General features: G+C 42.2%; 1 protein-coding gene across 1 annotated transcript in view; it reads left to right on the top strand.

Moving 5' to 3' along the window:
- The window catches only part of AFF2 (AF4/FMR2 family member 2), a 302,774-nt gene that overhangs the window by 247,131 nt on the left and 34,820 nt on the right, over positions 1–20,823 (top strand). The gene's annotated exons all lie outside the window — the stretch shown is intronic.

The raw sequence follows: 20,823 nt of genomic DNA, 5'->3' as shown, positions 1-20,823 counted from the left end.
TTTGCATTCATTCATGCATCAAATATTTAAACGATACCTACCAAATGCCAGGCACTGTTTAGGAACTAGAGACACAGCACAAAACAAAACAGTCCAAAGCTCTGCCCTCATGGAATTTATATTCTACTGGGTGGAGCTACACAGTAAATGACGTAAGGATATAATGACAAAATATGTTTCAAGATGATATGTGCTATGGAGAGAAATCAAGGAAGAGTGCTAGAGAGGGATGGGGTGGAGTCGCAATGGGTGGTCAGGGAAGGCCTTGCTGAGAACTGGCATCTGGGCAAAGACCTAAAGGAAATGAAGCCATGAGCCCTGCAGAAGCTTAGGGGAAGAGCATTCCAGGAAGAAGAATAGCACATGCAACGGCCCCGGGGCAGGCATGTACCTATGTACCTGGTGTGCCTAGAAACAGTAAAGAAGATAGTTCAGTTGCAGCAGAGTAAGTAAGGATAAGGATGTTAGCAGAGGAGGTCTGTGTGTTCACTTGGAATCATTGTACAAGAGATGGTGGGCCACTGGAAAGACTTGGGCTATGACTCTGAGTTGGGAGCCACTGGGAGATTCTGAGCAAAGGAGAAACCTGATCTGATTTCTGTCATAATAGGGTCACACTGCGGTTACTGGGGAGAAATGACTGTGGGGTGCAGGTGAGAATGGTGATGGCTTGGACTATGGTGGTGAGGGTGGTGACTAGTGGATGGATTAGAGACATATTTTGAAGGGAATGCAAATAACATTTGCTGATGGGTTCACTGAATGCAGATAGGAAAAAAAATACGGAAGTCAAGAATGATTCCAAGATTTTTAACCTGAGCACTTGAAAAAGAATGCTGTTGCTATTAACTGCCTAATTCATTATAATTATTATCAACAACCTGATAACAATGAGATCATATGGAAATATTGGAATAATCTTTTCCAACAAGTGGACCAGGAGAATGTTAGTCACTTGCTGTCTTTCTAATACTAATATTGAAGGGGAAATGTGCAAAATACATAAGGATGTTTCTCTTAAGCCAGCAGCTCTGAGTTTGGACGTTCCTCAGAATCACCTATGAAGCTTATTAAGAAATCCAGATAAGTGATCACCCCCTGAGACCTATGATCCTGAGACTCTCTGCTTTAAGCACACACGCCATGTTGTCACTGTTAGGTTTTTACACCATTGAGTCTGTCAAATGCCTGGTTTGTGGCCCCTCACTAACAAGCTCTTAGAATAAAATAGCTGATTGTTTTAAATAAAATGTTCTCCTTCTCTGGGATGTCTGTACTCAGCAGCTCCTGTTCAGCACCAAAGCAAATTGGCCACAGCTGATCTTATCAAGGGAGGAGGGGTTAGGAGGTTGATTGACTCACTCACATGACCTTTCACTCACTGAACATACTGCTGATTGGCCTCAGTGAGAGAGATGGATTCATAAATCCCCAGCGTCATCTATAGCTACACGATTCTCTGATACTCTGATTCTGCTCTGTCATTATGAAAGCATTAATAGAGGAAGGCCATTAGAACGGCGTTATTTACTAAACCAGAAGCCTAACTGACGGTGATGGATATTTTATTTAAATTAAGTATGGGGATTAATCCCCAACCCCTGCAGGATAGCATAGTAGCAAGAGACCACAGCTTTTGGAACGAGATCCTTAAGCAAGTTGCTTCACTGCCTAAACCTCCGTTTTCTCACCTGTCAAATAGTATCCAGTGGGTTTTCCTGGCAGAGGACCTGGCACGCTGTAGGAGCCTAATAGTCATCGTCATCATCACCATTGATATTAACTGAAGAATAATTCTTAAGCAGTACGCATTTTCAACTGTCATTACAGAAGGCTGCAAATAATTTTGTGAAAGCATATGTTTAAAGATTTTGGTACTTGTCCTCCAATAGATCTTTCTGAAAATACACATATGGATGAACGATTGGCAGAAATAGAGCAGAACTTTTCAAAATGTGTTCCGGCAAAACAAATAGAAAAACAACCAAAAGGCGATATTGTTGCTTCCTAGCCATTCACTGGCTGTTAGGTCTCAGACAAGTCACATATTAAGAACTCAATAACATTACGGGCGCCTGGGTGGTGCAGTCGGTTGAGTGTTAGACTGTTGGTTTCTGCTCAGGTCATGATCTCAGTATCGTGAGATCGAGCCCTGCTTTGGGCTCCACGCTCAGCACGGAGTCTGCTTGAGATTCTCTCTCTGCCCCTCCCCCCACTCATACTCCCTCTCTCTCTCAAATAAATAAATAAATGAATAAATGAATAAAATTTTCTTTTTAAAAAAGAACTCAATAACATTAAATATTATTAGTATTACCATGACTACATGCAATGTGAATATTAATGGTGATAAAAAAAGATTTTGGTAGAAGAATGTTGAACAAAAGAAGATGTATATGCTCCACCTCCTAATAACTTTTGTAGGTCTTACACTCAGGCATCAAAGTCAGAGGAGAGAGGAACTGATTTTGAAATTAGATTTATATGAGACTTCCTCTTTATAAGCTGCAGATTGTTGGGGCGCCTGGGTGGCTCAGTCGTTAGGCGTCTGCCTTCGGCTCAGGTCATGATCCCAGGGTCCTGGAATCGAGCCCTGCATCGGGCTCCCTGCTCCACGGGGAGCCTGCTTCTCCCTCTCCCACTCCTCCTGCTTATGTTCCCTCTCCCACTGTGTCTCTCTCTGTCAAATAAATAAATTTTAAAAAAATTATTATAAGCTGCAGATTGTTGATAGGCTAACAATAAGCTAAAATTTTCTGTCATTAGAAACTATATATATATATTCCATGTATATATAGGGAATCTGTTCATTCTCATGTACTTCCAAGCTCAAATTTCATATTCCTACCATCCTCCCGTACCTCAGTAGCTCATTTTCAGAGGTAATGCTATTGGTGCTCTTTGCTCTCGGGGACAAGGTAAGTCCATATCACCTCATCCCAGACCTTCCTGCAACTCTCTCCACCCCCCTCTTCCAACTCTGTGATCTTCAGTTTCAGGTAAAGACACAACTCCCCCAACCATGTGATCTTTAGTGTCAGGTGAACTCACCTCCCCCTAGAGGCGGGAAAGGAGACGAGAACTTTGCGCAAGCACAGAGCCCCAGCTCTGCGACCGCCACATAATCATGAAGCTTGCCTGCAATTTGACTATTTCACAATAATTGCCATGTTTTCAATAAGAATGATAAAAAGGCAGATACAAAGGCAAATATCAAGGCCTCTGGCTGACAAAAGCAGATTTCAGAGAGAAATGAGAAAATAGCAACTGACTTCAGCAATAAAGAGAGTATATTTTATACTCCAGGTTTTTTTTTTTTTTTTCGTTTTGTAAAATCATGACTTTCTAGTAAATGACATCCCAGAAGATATTTATCAAAGAGGGAAAGCTGTGGAAAGGAGCACCTTGCATTCGCTTTAATATTTCGCCTTTTCTTTTGACATTTTCTTGCCTAGAGATCTAATTCCATTAAATATGTACCTTTTTTTTTGGCTGGAAGTCTTCTTCATGTATCTTTCAGATAAATCTTAAAAGTACATAAGGTATGTAGGGCAGCTTTTTTTAAGTGCAAATGAGACACACAGTAGAATATTGTCTATGAGGGTTTCCAAATTATTTATATTCCTGCAGAGCTTTACGTTGCACTGCCTGTGATAATGGTAAGAGGAAAGGTAAGATTCCACTGTGCCTTCTGTGGAGCACTGTCAAACCACATTAGTCATATTTAATGTCTGACAGGCAGGGACTTTCTTTGGCTGATCGCTACTTTGGTTGGCTTTATTAAGCATTGTCATGACTGTAACTTTGCCTGATGGACAAGGTAAATAGGAGTGTGACAAAGCATCAAGTTAGCAGTGAGCTGGGTAATATTCCATTGTGCCTTTGTAAATGGGCGTGGGTTGACTATTCTGCTTCACCATTAGACTTCTCTAGAACCTTGCTTGGAGCGAAAGTGCTTGCTAAATTGGAAGGATTATATTCCAGATTCTAGAAACACTGTGGCGGGAATTCGGATATTTTGGAGTAGACTCTTCAAGCCTAAAAGCTTTTTAAAATTTACTTATTCTTATTTCTTATTTTTTAATTTTAATTCCAGTATTATTATTAACACACCATGTTATATTAGTTTCAGGTGCACAATATAGTGATTCAACAATTCCATGCATCACCCGGTGCTCATCACAACAAGTGCACTTCTTAATCTCCATCGCCTGTCTCACCCATCCCCCACCCCCTCCCATCTGGTAACCATCAGTTTATTCTCTAGAGTTAAGAGTCTGTTTCTTCAGTTCATCACCCCCCAAAATCCCTTATAGTTAACCCCTTAGTAGTAGACTCCTCTATACATCCCAGCCTCTGGAAACCATCGATCTACTCTCCATCACAGGAGTTTTATCTGTCAGAGTGTCATATAAATGGACTCATACGGTATGTATCCTTTTGAGTCTGGTTTCTTTCATCCATGTTGTATGTGTCAGTAGTTTGTTCCTTGTTTTCTGCTGAGTAGTATTCCATTTGGGATGTACCACCATTTATCTTGTTGGAGGAGATTTGGGTGATATCCAGTTTAGGGCCATTATGAATAAAATGCTATAAATATTCAAAACAGAAAGAGTCTGTTTCTTGGTTAGTCTCTTTTTTTCTCTTTGCTTATTTGTTTTGCTTCTTAAATTCCACATGAGTGACATCATGTGGTGTTTGTCTTTCTCTGACTTATTTCGCTTACCATTATACTCTCTACTCCATCCATGTTGTTGCAAATGGTAAGATTTCATTCCTTTTTATGGCTGAGTAATATTACAGTGTGTATATATGCCACATCATCTTGATCTATTCATCAATCTATGGACACTTGGGCTGCTTCCATATCTTGGTTGTTGTAAGTAACGCTGCTATAAACGTAGGGCGCATGTATCCCTATAAATTAGTGTTCTTGTATTCTCTGGGTACATACCAAGTAGTGTGATTGCTGGACTGTAAGGTTGTTCTGTTTTTAACTTTTTGAGGAACCTCCATACTGTTTTCCACAGTGGCTGCACCAGCAAACTTAAAATCTTGCATCTTTATTTCTTCTCTTTATTTTTCGTTCCCTACATCTTCAACCATTTCCTGCATTCATAGGAAAGCAAACTCTCACCATAAAGATTCACAAACACAGGATTTAGAATGTCACCTTTTATGGGTAATCATTGTGGTGGGGTCAGGGGGGCTGCAGTTGGGGGGACCCAGAGTTGGAGTAATCTATATTTGTTTTCTGCTCTGCAACAGAACTCCTGCTTCATTACTGTTTTCTGGATGTTATCTTTATAGCAGGTAAGACCTCAGTAAAACAAGAGAAAATGCAAAGTCCTTGAATAATTAAAGTTCATCATAGCACCGAGAAACTACTGCAGGGCTAGAATATTCAGGTTGGCGTGTGACATTATTCAGAAGCTCAGGCCTGCAGTGCAGGCTCTAGCCTCCTCAGGCAAGCCAGCAGAATTCATGGCTGCCACTGGCCTGTGGCCCTGTGGGACAGGAGAGGAGACCACAGTGAAGAGTAGCTTTTCCTTTGCATTCTGAAAGCAGGAAACAAGTCTCTGTGATCATAAGATTCTCTGCTTTCAGTTGACCCATCTGAAGGCAATGAGACTGAAAGCAGATCCTACATGTTCTCACTACACCCACACGTGTGCATGCAAGCGCACACACACACACAGATTGTAATTACACAAGGTGACAGAGGGGTTCACCAGCCCTATTGTGGTAATCATTTCACAATATACAAGTGTATCAAGTCATCACGTGGTACATCTTAAACTCACACAATGTGATATGTCAATTATATCTCGATAAAGGCTAGGGAACAAAATAAAGACAGTGAGACTAGACATTAGAAAGACAAATGTGAGAGCCCAGAGCAAAAGAAAGGGGACGAAGGGGAAAAATCTAGTCCTAAACGTAAATAAACCATGTCCCCAATCCACCTTCACCAGTTGGTTCATCAGAGATATCTTTCCACGGGAAGAGCTCGTTCTTCTTTTCTTTGGATCATTGGATAATTGCCATAGCTTGACTCAACCAATTTTCCTATCACTGAAGACAAGGATGTGTTGAAGTTACTACACAGTGGAGGAGATGGTGGGAATGAAAGGAGAGCACAGAATCTGTTGCTTTTGCAAAATTGTCATCGAAAGGATAGCCAGAACATAAATGATACTGTTTTGGCTTCAAAAGGGTAAGCAGGTGTCTTCGAAGTCCCAAATGAGCTGTGTACAAGCTTGTACAAACAAGCGCAGAATCAGGCCTGTTTGTTATTCACACAAACAGAGTTTAAACCATCTGAATTCCACAGTTCCCAGAATTCAGATGGTGCACAATGGTCCATAATGAGCAGCACCTGTGCTTACCTCAATTACCAGACAGTTCTGAACAACGGCAGAAAGGGCTTACTAGAATTTTTTTTCAATAATAGATTTAGTTACGTCTTTCATAATTGGATTCAAAAGCTCAAAATTTCATTTTGCAACTTGTTCATAAAATTTGTATGAAAAAGTCTGGCATTTATTCAAAAGAAATAGTCTGTGAAGGAAAAATTGCAAAACAGCCAACCGCTGGTAACTAAGCAGCCAAATTATAGTCCAAGCGCTTGGCAAATACACCATCTTTTTATTATTTCAGTAATTGAATTTCTGTTAAAGCGTGGAGCATAATTTAACATGAGGAATTTATTTATAATACAATAGTGTTTCAGTAATAAATGCATTATTATTGTCACTTTTAATGGAGTCTTATGTATTCCCTCGGAGACTACGTGGCAGACTTTGAGACAGCCACTGCACCAGTGTTGTTTGTAGACAATTGAATTAATTGGAGACAGGGTCATTAACTCGACCTGAATACCTCTGATTGCTTCTGTAAATAAGGTTAGAGAGCAAATGGCTAATCTTCATCGTCATTATAGATTCCTCTTACATTTTCACACTGCCTTGTATGTTAAGATCATTTTGCTAAGCAGCTTTTCAGACTCTCCTCATATTTACAGTATTGTCTTGCGTGGCACATAACCATAATTGTATCAGACTTATATTACATTCTCCATACCTTTATAAAACACGATACTAGAACCTATGTTGAATCACAACTCATAAAAACCATCAGACCAATAAATGAATAAACCACAGCGTATAAGCCATCGTATTAAAGGAAAGTAAAATCGCAGAGCAAAAGTTGCTTTGGTCTCCTCTTGCAGATCCGTGTACAATTTGGAAACACAATTAACACAGGATGGGCTCCCGAAGATGCAGTCTCTAAAGAAAGAGCACAGCAAGGGAAGCTTTGATTAAAATCTCTGTATGTTCCAGTTGAGGCTGTGCCCTTTCTTACCCTTCTGTGGCAACGTTAATAACATGCAGATTATAGGAAGTTGAGTTCTTTTTCCCTGTTCATTCTGAAATGGAGTTAACTAAGAACTGTTTGAAATATAACTATTAAAAACTTTTAAATATTTGACTTGTTATTTTTCATAGATTAGAGGCATATGAGATTTGTGGGGGGGCTTGGGGAAAAAAATTCTACCCTTCTAATGACTCAAATAATTCAAAAAGACATATACTGGAAACATTTCTAAAAATGGTCTTTCTCAAGTCATTTAAAAATATAATTCAGAAAGAAAAGACCATTAAAAATGGACAATATTATGTTGAATAATGAGACTTTTACAAGATACCAGAATGAGGCAGAGGAAGAGGAAAAAGGAAAGAAAAGTAATTCTGTGTTTTATTATTTTTCTTGACAAGATAAAAAAAATTACTGAAAATATCAAAGAGATCATCGGTACTAGATCTGTACTACTACATCATTTATGCTACTAGAAAAGTGGGTTAATTCTGTAATACGCCATAGCTCCAACACCAGGAATTTATCATTGTCCAGCCACCAACTGGAAGCCTATCAGTTTTTTCCAGCTCTACAGAGGTAGGACTGACAAATAAAAATTGTATAGATTTCAGATGTACACTGTGTCATTTTTATAGGCATATACATTGCAGAATGATTACCACAATCAAGCGAATTGACACATCCAGTACCTCACAAGATCACCTTCTCTGTGGTGAAAACACTTGATACCTACTCTCTTAGCAAATTTCAAGTATATACTACATTATTATGAACTATGGTCACCAGGCTGTACGTTAGATCCCCACAACTTATTTATCTTACAACTGAAAATTTGTACCCTTTGACCAACATATCTCTTTTCCTCCCAACCACCCAGCCCCTGGTAACCACCATTTTTCTCTCTGCTACTGAATTGGACTTTCTCTTTTCTTTTCTTTTTTTTTTTTTTTTTTTTTTAGATTCCACATGTAAGTGAGCCCATGCAGTATTTTTCGTTGTGTCTGGCTTATTTCACTTAGCATAATGTCTTCCAAGTTCATCCATGTTGTCTCAAATAGCAGGATTTCCTTCTTTCTTAAGGCTGAATAATACTCCATTGTAAATATGTAGACTGCATTTTCTTTATCCATTCATCTGTTGGCAAACACTGAAGTTGTTACCATGTATTGGAAGCCTGTCAGTGTTCACGAGTTTCATGGCTAACCGAAAGAGTTCACATTTCCCTTGGCTACTTAATGAGTCTTGTCCAACAGATAGAAAAATAACCACCATTTCAGTTCTTTTGGACCTTTTTTGCCTTTATATGTTATTTGTAAAACTAACGTATGATGAGACTTGAGTAATAGTTGGTCCTCGTACATGTGAGTGTACATTTGTGTCTCCTCTTAAAACATGACTTGAACCCAAATAGGGGTTAATGCCAACAATGTATCTTCTCTGTTAAATGTCGAATGCCCAGTGTGTACTACATAAGTCAACATTTCTGTCCTTAGCCAGCTAATAGCGACATTATTTTTAAAATTAATATTATGTACCTCACTTGAAGGATGATACTGCTCCCAATATTGCTTTACTTCTTAGCCAGCCATCTTAACTGATGCCGAAACTATTTTACTTCTCTTGGTATTAGCCATCTTGGACTTTAGCTAATAGATGTATATACACATATACTGTCACTCACGAGGCACGTGCACATGCTCACACACCTACACACACACATTCTCTCTCATTCAAACACCTTGAATTGGGGCATAGCTGTCTGAAATAATATATTGAAACATAATTACTGTCAAAGGGAACATATTAACATATAACTTTTCTGGAAAATATTTCTTCCAACATTATTTGTTTTGTTTTGTTTTGTTTTTTGCCCACATTTCCAGTTGACAGAGTCATGTACCCAGATCTTGTTGTGATGAAGCTAGAGCAGTGTAGACTCCTGGAAACTGCAATGGAATTGGAGATACCATTGACACCATCAGGCTAGAAAACATAGTCACATCTCACTAAAAGTACTTGTCTCATGTGCTTTGCTAGTGAGCATATCTTTCTTGTTCTGCATGTTTAACGCCCCTAAGTTGTGAATGCTTTGTCTTCACTGTAACTCCGTAAGATGGACCTTTGTTTGGGCTCAGCCAGGGAGGGGGGGCCCTGTATACTTGTGACTTGCTATGGACATAACTCTCAGGACAGGCACGTTCCCAGGTTTTTCTGCTGACCACAAATGTTATTTGCTTAGCCTCACAAGGCATTTTTAATTGTCTGTTTTTAAAGTCCTTTTTATTCTAAATTCTGCCTTCTTTGGAACTGCTGAATTTCCCAAATTCTCTGCATGACAAATTTCTCCACATGACAGATTCCTCTTAATGACAAAACCGAACACCCTGACCTTATTACTACCAGCCTGTTTGTCATTATCACAGATCCTGCCAGTTCTTGGAGAAATGCCTAAGTTTGTTTCCATTTCTTTCTAGGTCAGCTTTTAAGTGGCTCTGTGTTCATTTGTGACACGGGATTGCCATTCTTGTTGCTATTGATCTAGATTCAAATGTAAGCCCTGCCATTCCATATACAGGGGTCAGTGTTGATGAAGGCTCCCTGTGTTCAGCTATCTTATTCCTGGTGGCTTGACCAGACTTTTGTCTAAAGCAAGTTGGGTGCAAGATGAGGCAAGTGTGGCCCCCTCTCCTCTCATTTGCACTTGACCTCCCTTAATTTAGCATTGATGAGAAGGGAGGCTGTTAGCTGGTAGGCAAGATCTTGGGGCAGATAGCATTATAGGATTAAGAAGATCCAGTGTTTCCTTTGCTGTCATTCAGAATAACAGGCATAGGAAACTCTTTTTAGAATAGCTGGGCTTTTTGACTTAGAGGGCTTCTGTATAGAAGATTTCTGATGTCATCTTTAAATATGACATTGAGAGTCTTAGGCAAAGAATGGGAGTGAATTCTTGTGGAAACTGTCATTTTTTTCCCCCCTGCCTGTTTATTAATGGTCTTTGTGATTTATAGTAAACGCTAGGGAGGATTTTCAGGCCCATTTATCATGGGAAGGGAACACCTTCTTGTTCTTAATGTGAGTGTGTCATAATTAGCAAGGCATGTGGGCTAGGAGATTTAGTTCTATCTTTTGTGAATGTCCTTCAACCTCATATTTAATCCCAAATTGATTGAATATTTTTTCTTCCATGAGGAAATTAATTATGCCACTAGAAAAACCATCAAGTAGAAAGGGAGTTAATATCAAGCACAATGTAGACTGGGCTGGTTAATGTATCAAAATGATATGACAAGAGTAGCTCACATTTCACACAAATCGGAATAATGGAATCATCATTTTAATTAAAAATAGGAAGGTCTGTGTGTATGTGTAGCACACATTTTCAGTAAGAGCCACACCATTTATTTCTCATGTTCATGCATGTATGTGCACTCTGCAACCCATTGACAGCTGTTGCTCTAAATGCCGATTATATTAAAAATGGCCATCCCGAGAAGTTGCGTTTTTGCCATGGAACTGAAGCTGAAGAAAGAGGCAGGCGCTGTCATGGGCTAGCATCCATCCAACCGGTTGAAAGATTATAAATCCATCACCAGGCAACCTATTTGCTTAATTGTTTTCATCAAATTAACTTACAATTCAGGAAGTTTTGGTGTTGCCCAGGCCTGCCTACGTTTTGACTTCTGTTGAGAGTCAGCGATACATAGACATTTTGTAGTTAAGTATTGTTCTTTACCAGGTGACCTCGTCTGTGCGGATTTTCTACTCCTTATGAGGCCATTTGGAATATTTTTTCATAACAAGAAAATCACATACAAGTTATTATGCTCGGCACCTTAGGATATACAAAATGACTGTAAAGTCTGGCACCTGCCCTCACGAAATGGACAATTATGTTGCATAGGCAGGAGGTTAGCCCAGTGAAATACTTTGAGAATAATTAAGTAATAAACGGTGATGCAGTTAGTGCAAAGAAATCAGAACAGGGGGGTATCAATGAGAATTAAAGTCATTGGAAAAGACCTTATGTTATTTGAATTTGAGCTTAAAAGATAAAGATTTAAACAAGCAGAAGAGATGGGGGAGGAAAGTGTCATTCTAGACAGAATAAACAGGCTAAGCAAAGGTGTGGGGGCAGTTCGGGAAGAGGGAGGAGACAAAAGTCGCAGATGTGCTGGAAAGAGAGGGGAAATCCAAACTGGCACTAAGGTAGGGTGGTGACGGAGAAAGATCTCGGCAAATCCCGTAGAGAAGAGCACATCTACCCGTGAGGGAGTCATTGTGAATTCTGAAACCAAGAGATCTCATGTTGTACATGGTCACTGGGACCAAGTACAAAAGAAGTCAAAGCTTTTAGTCCAACAGGGAGCGAGGTCAAGGAGAGGAAGGGAAGGACACCTGATTTGCAATGGGAAGTGGGCAGGACAGGGGTTGGTGGTCTCAATTGAAAGCAGTCTCTGTAGATCAAAGAGTTACAAAGCCTGATTACTGGGCTTATAGAAGTTTCTAGTGGTGAGGAAGCAGAACCAGCATGCATTGACCACATCTTTAAGAAGTGTCTGTGATGGAGGAAGTTCAGCGACTGTTTTCTGGTTTGGAACCTGCAGCCTCATCCCACCGAGCAGGGCTGTCTGAGCTGCTTCTGTTCCTCGTGGTATGTGTTACGTTACTGCCTCTTCTTCAAGGTAGGGTGACATACTGCAGGCTGCGAGCTGTAATTTTTGCCATTCCCCTGAGTCTTTTACTGCTGATGTTTGTAATATATTTCAGGCCCTATTATGAAGACACATTTAATAAGGAAACTGAGTTTTATTTTAGAAATTATGGATGTGACATTGAATGCCATTCATCGATCTCCCTGCCATCCCACATACAGGAAGGTTTTTTTTTTAAGGTATTACTTTTATAATTTAAAAAAACCTTTATTTTAAAAGCACACATATCAGTACTCATAAATCTATGAGGATATTATTGGAAGAATCGTAAGAAACATTAACCATGGAAAACGTTGGAAAACAAGGTGATGGGACAGTAGAGAGTCCGAAGATCTACTTTTCCCTGTGTCCCTTTCAGTAACTTTTGAATTCAGTAACATGTTAATCATCTATTTAAAAACAAATACAATTTTTGAAAAGACACAATGATATGAAACATAAAGGGCATCTAAATTTCCCCTAGTTAATCCTCACAAACTATTCATGTATGTGGAAGAGTTATCCGCCGTGAGCTGTAAATCTCCTCCTCCGGACTCCGTGAGATTTGTCATTTGAGTCAAATGCAGCACGGTTTTGCTAGCATAGAGCACTGATGGCCTTCAGTGTTTTCAGCATCACATTCTTGCAGACTATCTCATTCAGCCACTTGAAGAAAGCATTTGGAATTAATTCTGTGTCCCCGCTGCCTTTCGGTATGATGATGAGGGTGAGTTTTGTAGTGGATCCCCGATTGCTTTCATTTCCTCGAGCCGACTTGGCATTGCCAAAATAGTCACAGTAGCCTGGTGAAACCGCCCCTCAGACCCCAAGTGCACGACTCTGGCTTAGAGGCTCTGGAGCTTCATGGCCAAGGTGGTGAGGATACCTGTTGTATCCAGCCCCCACTCACTGTTCTTAGGGCAACCAACTGAGGTCATGGGAGTGAAAATGCTAGAACATTATCAAGTGCTCTGCAGTTAAAAAATATTTTGGTCTTGTTGTTCCAATGATGACAGGATGCTATAGGCATAGCATCTTCCCTGAGATCTATAGAGAAGACTTATTTAGGGCATTATTCTAGGGTGTCTTAGGTTCACGAAGCATTTACAGAGTGAGTGAGTGAGTGAGTGAGTGAGTGTGTGTGTGTGTGTGTGTGTGTGTGTGGTTGTTAAAGCCTCTGGCCGTAGAAGCTTACCCTCTAAATCAAGTGTCTGTGATACATCAGGTAACAAATCAGACATGAAGGGGAGCAGACAATACTGAGAAGGAGATTGGCATTGAGAGACATCAAAGAAGAAATGTAGTCTAGGGAGAGATTGGAAGAGGGATGCCCACTTCCAAATCAAGAGGCAGCTCTAAGCACAATGGGCAGCAGGAAGAAGCCATCAAGCAAGGAAAAAGGCAGAGGCCTGTGTTGAGCCGCTCTGAGCCTATCTCCAGCCTGCTTTGTATTCTCCTAGCACCTTCAGCCCATCTACTGCCCAGGCTCTCGTGCCCATCTCCAGACCAGTTCTGTGCGTACAGTGAAGAGAGTCCTGCATGGAAGTGGCTTCCGGGTTTAAGGCACCCGGGCAAAGTACATACCCTCCTCCACGTCAGATTTGTGACTGATGGAACTCTTTGTTGGAAGGCTTAGACCTTGTTAGAGATTCCTGGCATCCGGCCCTCTCTGCATTCCTTATGAATGTGAATCATTCATTCTCTGCTCTGGTGGAGAGCAGGGCTCATGGGAGTCGGCGTTCACAGCCACTTACCTGCCTTCATTCTCTCCCTTGCTCCCATTTTTGTCAATGCACTTTAAAGGCAAAAGGGACAAAAATACTTGGCTGGCTATGATTTTTTGCCACATGTTTAGCTGTTTGATGGAAGCAGCTCTGACCGGTAGCAGAAAAGCCTGTGTGGCTTTTAATTATTTCCAGAAGACTTTAAATGCCACTGTATTCTCCCAAATGCAAAGCGTGATGCTCTCACGACATCACTGGCCCATGGTGCTGTCTCCCGTAGACGGTGCTAGACAAAAGCCAGGTGCCTTGGTTTGGGTTTGGTTTTTTCATTTCTTTGAAACTGCACGTTGAACTTTGTCCCCCAGTATCCTTAAAACTATTTTTCACCTTGACATTGTTTGGTACTAAGTCTCAGTATTCTGGAAGTAGTAAGAGTGTCCCACTGCTCAAAGCTGCCTTTGAGCCTCGCAGTGAGCCACAGGCAGGTAGCCTCGGGAACGTAGTAAGCTTCTCAGAAGGAATCTGATACAACCTCTTCAGCCACAATTGCCCAATTAGATTTAAAATGGCATAGGGTGGTCCAATTTGTGTGTTGCTAAAGGAAGACAGAATAATTATGGAAACATAAAACCCACAGTTGATCTCAAAAGTGTGTTTTTGCCCTCAGTTTCAAATTCACCAACTTATGTTTTGCCCCAGCAGCTTATGTCTGAATAGCCCATGTAGGTTTTAGCCTCGCTCCTCTCCACGTGGCCCACTGACCAGGAATATCAGCATCACCTGGCAGTGCGTTGGAAACGCAGGACTCGGGCTCCATCCAGGCCTAGCAAATCTGAGACTGCGTGTTAATGAGTCTCCCGCTGAGCTGTGTGTACACTAACATTTGAGAAGTCTCACCTAAATGCACTCACTCGGTCCTCTCATAGCCTATGTGATATAATAGACCCATTTTACAGATGAGGAATCAGAAACCCTATGTTAAGTGCTTAAGTATCCAAGGTGACACTCAAGAGATCATCTGACTTCCAATCCCATCTTCTTCCCACTAGATTAAAACTACCTCTTTAAAACTAGTAGGGGAGGGAGCTCTCCTCTGTTGACTAGATGGGTTTCTGCCTGGTTCATGAATCTTATTAGCCAATTAGATCTTTAAAATTAAAAAAAAAATACAGAAGAGGAAACATAGCCATTTAGATGTGTGAAATAGACTGAAAATGGAGACAGGCCACAGGCAGGAAAAGAAGACAAGGGCCTGGGGCTGGTCAGTCCCCAAAAGGCTAACCAAGGGACACCCAGGTGGCTCAGTCATTAAGTGTCTGACTCTTAGTTTCGGTCAGGTCAAGAGCTCAGGGTCGTGAGATCAAGCCCCGTGTTGGGCTCCATGCTGGGTAGAGCCTGCTTAAGATTCTCTCTCCCTCTCCCTTGCCCCTGCCCCTCCCGCTCTGTCTCTCTCTCTCTGTGAAATAAAAAATAAATAAATCATTAAAAAGAAAAAAAGGCTAACCAAACCATGACTGGTTGCAAATCAGATGTAATTGTGAAAAGCCATTGCCAAAATCACTCATCAGTATCACCTCAGAAAGGAAGTAGGTGTCAGGTAAGTTAGGACAAAAAGGCACTAACTGCTGGTGATCCAGACATGTGAGAAGCCGGTCAACTCCAGTTCTTCTGAAAGTTCCAAATGATCGACTTGCAGCTTCTCTGGCTCCCAGAGACCCTGTGATTACATTGGGGCCGCCCAGATTATCCAGGATCAAACCCCCATCTCAAATCCTGAATATATTCCTATCGGCAAAATCCCTTTTGCCACGTGAGGTACCGTATTCATAGGTTCTAGGGCTTAGGATGTGGACATCCTTGGGGAAGTCGTTCTTTTGCCAATCACGGATCTCTTTAGTCAGTCAGGACTTTAAACAATGTCACGTTCAGTAACTTGCCCATGAAAACGAGTGTGAGTGGATAGGTGTGCATCTCTTTATTACCCCTTGCAAATAAGTTGAGCAGATCCCATTTCAAACATCAGGATCAGACAAAGGGGCAGATATCCAGTGTGCACATGTTGGACAAAGATTATCTCCAGTGTAGCACAAATTACAACTGGATGGTGATTCGCTTATCTGCTCATCAACAGGGTTAGTGCATTAACACACAAGACACTTGATCCTGAGTTGCTGGTGATAATACGAAGCATTTTACTTCCAAACTGTGTTTGGGGGCCACCCCAGGGAGGAGGACATGCTGCTGGTAACACCCTCTCCCTCCTTTCTGCCCAATCCCTGTTTCCACAAGGACAACTCTGCCTTTATCTGCTTTATGTATTATGCTTCTTCGTGCACTTTCTATTGGATAAGGGGGCTAAATGGATTTCCTGGGGGTGGGTAGGATACATGTCAGAACTACTGATTCAGACTAAAAATGGATTCCTCCTACCCCCTGGCTGGGATAGGTCCAGGGTTCAGAGTATCTGCCTCCAGTGGCCTAGCATGGTGAGGCAGATCTTTATTCCAATTCTAGAACCCAGAGTTCAGAGAGGAGACTGAGGAAGAGAGGTAAAATCAGCAATAAATGTTGATTTCTTTGCCCCAGGGCCATCCCTTACAACTTAATGATGACTTCAGATATGGAAGCATCTCAAATTATCTGGTAGACACACATTTGATCCCTATAAAACTGGAAAAGGGTCATGTTGATGAAATTCATACAAGTCTCAACTAAAGACAAGGGTTTAATACAGGACTCCCCATCAAACATCTCCTGCTACATGCCTTTGGCACATCCTGGTCATGTGCTAAATATGTTGCCATGATCAATACGTCGGGGCTTGCTTGTCGGACCCTTCCCGCGTACTTGTCCCACCACAAAGTTGTCATCCGTTCTGGAGCCTTTCTTTTTTGATGCCCACACAGCTTGATTGAGCAGAGTGGCCAATTCATCATCCCTGTTTATCTCCTGAGAAAGGAATTTACAGTTAAATTAGGATTAGAATCAGCACTGATGCAGATGTTTGGCTCTCTGGAGGCTGTTAATCTGAATTAGTGAAAAGTCTGATTTATAAAATAGCCCTACAGAAATTCAGCCTTAATCCTCTGAGGCTCACACAAGAGCTCTGTGACTGATAAAGTGTTGCCAAGAGCAGGTCATTGCAGAGCTGCCTTAAGGAGCAGACTGGATTGTACAGACATGTCCCCACATGCTCCCTCTAGGGTCCTAAAAAGTCCCCCTCACAATCCTTTATACACTGTACATAAAGATCAAAATCTTTGAGGTGGAAAATACATTAAAGATCATCCAACCCCACTTGGGACCCACAGTAGGAATCTGTCTACCATGTTCTCTGTTGCTGGCTACCTGGTCATCTAAAGGCATTGAGCTCACTGGCCTACAAAGCCTTGGCTTCCTTCTGGGGCCAGATGTAGACTTTTTTTGAGAGAGGGCAAAGGAGGGAGGGGCAGGGGGAGAGGGAGAGAGAGAATCTTAAGCAGGCTCCATGCCCAGGGCGGAGCTCGATACAGGCTTGATTTCACCATCTTTCGATTGTGACCTGAGCCAAAGTCAAGAGACACGTGCATAACTAACTAAGCCACCCAGGGGCCCCAGCTGTAGATTTTTAAATCTTTCCTGATGTTGAGGTAAGATCTTCCCGACTAGATCTCTAGCTCGTTGGTCCCAGTTTTACCTTGGGAGGTGAAGCCCTCAGAACAAGCCCACCCCCTTTCACATAGGACAGACCTTCTGGGTTTTTGAAGACCGTCATCATCTGAACCTCCTCCCTCCCTGCCCCAGAATCTTCTCCAGGCAGAGTCGTCCCAGTTCCTTCATACGGCTTTCCGACACTCTTACCTTCTAGTATCACAAACTGAGCCCCTTTATTGCAGAAGAGGCCCGGTCAATGTAAGCATAGAGGGACTGTTATGTCTAGAGATTAGGGTGCCTGGACTACCACTCAAAACCCACCTTTCTCCCCTGGTATGCTGAAGCCTTCCCCACCAGGGCTAATCCTGCCCAGACAAGGCATCGTAAATGCCTCCCAAACTTCTCTCCCACTGGCCTGCTCTTGGATCCCCTTCCTAGTCCTGGATTTCCCCGCTAGGGTCTTTGACTTGCTAAGCCGGCTCCTTTGCCTTCCGTCTGGCCCCTGACCATGAGGACCTCCTAATTGGGGTTGGGGTTAAAACGAGCTTTCACTACTCACTGCAGACAGCTCACGCTGATGAACACAATAGCGGAATCGGATCTCTGAAAAGGTTGAGCCACTGACTTCAAAGTTCCTACAAATGTGGGTCCTTTGAGGAGTTTTATTACATTGGGGTGAAGTCATACAGTACAACTGTAATATTTACAGACTATGGAGTAGATGGTTTAATATGTCAAATGTTAATGATTTTTAATATAACACATTATTTTTGTTGTAACCACTAGCATTCTTTTAAAAAGCAGTTGATTAAAATATGAGAGGAAATGGTGCATGGGAAATAATTCTAATACAGTTTGGTGAACGAAGAATGTGTAAATTGCACATTACTCCCTCATCTCCTAGGCAGAACCAAGTATCACATGGGCTAGCTTTACTCGTAGCCACTTTAATATATATCCGGAAAATAAATTGGCAGCGTATGAAAATAAATGTAGCAGAAGGGGGGATTTAACTAGGTGAACAGCTAATGGGTCTCAGTGAAGACCTGTAAGTGAAATACTCTGATGATTTGCCCACTCGAAAGTTCCACCATGGATTCTAGGCAAGAATGTGGTCCTTGGCCAGTCATTCCCATACTGATGCTTTTACTGCTGGGTGCAAGGTGGGCCCAGAGGAAGTGAGAGTCAGACAGACTCAAATATGTGGCTTACATTCCTCCACAGGCTGGGTGCAGCCACATTCTCCAGCAAGCCCAGGAAAAGCAGATGGATGATAGAGGCAGAGGGAGGTACTGGGGAGAGCAATTTTGCTTCCATTTTAAACAACTGTTATTCCCTCCCTGTTTCCAACTGTGCAACTGCCCAGAGAAAGCAATTCTTTCTCATTAAGATGCTCAAGTTCTTCACCCCCAGTTGGAGTCCTCTTAGTACCCTCTCTGAATTCAAGTCCACCTTCCCTCTCGTCCCCAAGCATCCGTGTTCATCGGGGTGGGTATGAAAAGCTGGCGAGCCTCTTCCTGTTCTTTCTACACTAGTCTCCCTTAAGGGGAGATTGTCCATATTGACTGGCCGTAGGGTCCTCCCTGAGAACACAGCAAGAGACTTAGCCGTAAGAAGTCTTAGGGAAAATAATTTCAGGTCTCATTTTATTGGGTCTCAGTCAAGGTCACTCTGAGGTTTGAAAGAGTCTTTATTTCATATCCATATCTATCTATGTTTACTTGTACATATATAGTCCATTTTTCATATGTGGTTTCTGTCCACATCCACAATCCCTTAATCACAATTCTGAAATTGAAAAAGTCCTGAGAGCTGTCATTTTCTGGAACTTTGAGACAAACTCATTTCATGACAGAACCCGACCTCTTACTGTTAATGTTACTGTAGCAATATTAGTGAGTTTTATTAAGGGATCCTTCCCCAGATCCCACTTGTGGTATTATATATATGTGGTATATTCACATTGTTAAAATTAAAAAATCTGAACATCAGAATTCTTCTCCCCTCCAAAGGGCTTTGGATAAGGAACACCAGCTAAGTCCGTGAAGCTTTATTGTGGTGTAGCTGATGAGTAACTTTATTCTGGGAAATAAAACATCTGTGCTTTATGTGTATCACCTCAGTGCATTCAGTTTTAGGGGAATAATCCCTGGGATTGTTTTGTTTCTTACAGCAGTTGCTCAACAATAAGCCAGTAAACAGAAACTCTCTCCAGAAATATTCCAGAGTAAACCTAGACTCGAGTTTAGTAACATTAGGGTAAGCGGAGTCTTATGAAAAGCCAGACATTAATGCACAGATATGAAAGAAAACTAGAAAACCGCTTTTCACTTGCAAATCATAAATGTGAGCATGAGTTTGATTTTATCTCTCTCCGGCAGCCAGTCAGCTCAGGGCTGCGGCTGCTCCATGCTGGACCTGAAACGTTACTTGGGGGGAATCGAGGCCAAGTTAGCATAATGTCTGGATTGGTCTCATTAAATCTGTTCCCTCAGTCTTTATTTAGTAACCAAAGACAAAAACAATTGATTAGATTTAGAGGTACTTTGCATAAATATGGAGTCTTTACTGCCATTAAGGAGAGACCTGCAAAAGAACACAGGGAAGGAGAGCGCTGGGTTGTAGGTCCCTGCCCCCACTGTCAGAGACGTAACACACACACGCACGCACGCACATGTGTGTGCGCTTTCCCAGGGGATACAGTCCCCTATTTCCTCTGCTTCTTCTAATCTCTTGGTGTATTTGGCAGAGAAATGTACTTTCAGATAGCATTTACTTAGCAGATAGCATTTTAAAATGAGCTTTGCTATATGAAAGAAAATACCTACCTGGGAGATTAAAAGGGCAGCCTTTAGGGAGGCAAGGCACATGGAATGAAAAGGCTCTCTGCATTGGATAGGGACTGACAAGGGGCCCATGCTGGCTTAAAGCGGATCCTGTTCCTTCCCAGGCAGCCGCTCAGTGTGGCTCCAACTCAGCGGGCAGAGAAACGGGCGCTGCTGAGGGGGTGGGGTGGGGGCAGGCAAGGAATAATGCTCTGTGCCTCCGGAGTCTTGGGCAGAAGGGTCCTTGGGGTCCCTCTCGCTCCAGACTGAAGGTGGGACCATAGGACGAGGTGCCCTCTGGGACGAGGACTGCACTCTCCTGAATGAGCCGGGGCGGGGTAGGGGAGAGGCCGGCCAGGAGCTGGGAGCATGAGCAGCAGTGAGCCCGGCCTCGCCACCATTGAACTTATCTCCAAAGAGGGGATTGGGCCGCTGAGATGGGGGGGAGATGAGAGTCCTCCCCACCCCCTGAGGCTGGAGCCCCACTTCTCACAGTGAGCCCGAGGACAGGGGGCGAGGACATCGCCCGACATGCCAAGAGGCAGTGGGGACGATTTGTTACGGGCA

This window comes from Neomonachus schauinslandi, chromosome X (assembly GCF_002201575.2).
Source record: "Neomonachus schauinslandi chromosome X, ASM220157v2, whole genome shotgun sequence".
NCBI classification, from domain to species: domain Eukaryota; kingdom Metazoa; phylum Chordata; class Mammalia; order Carnivora; family Phocidae; genus Neomonachus; species Neomonachus schauinslandi.
Note: the sequence above shows the minus strand (reverse complement) of the source record. Positions and strands in the feature narration are given on the sequence as shown.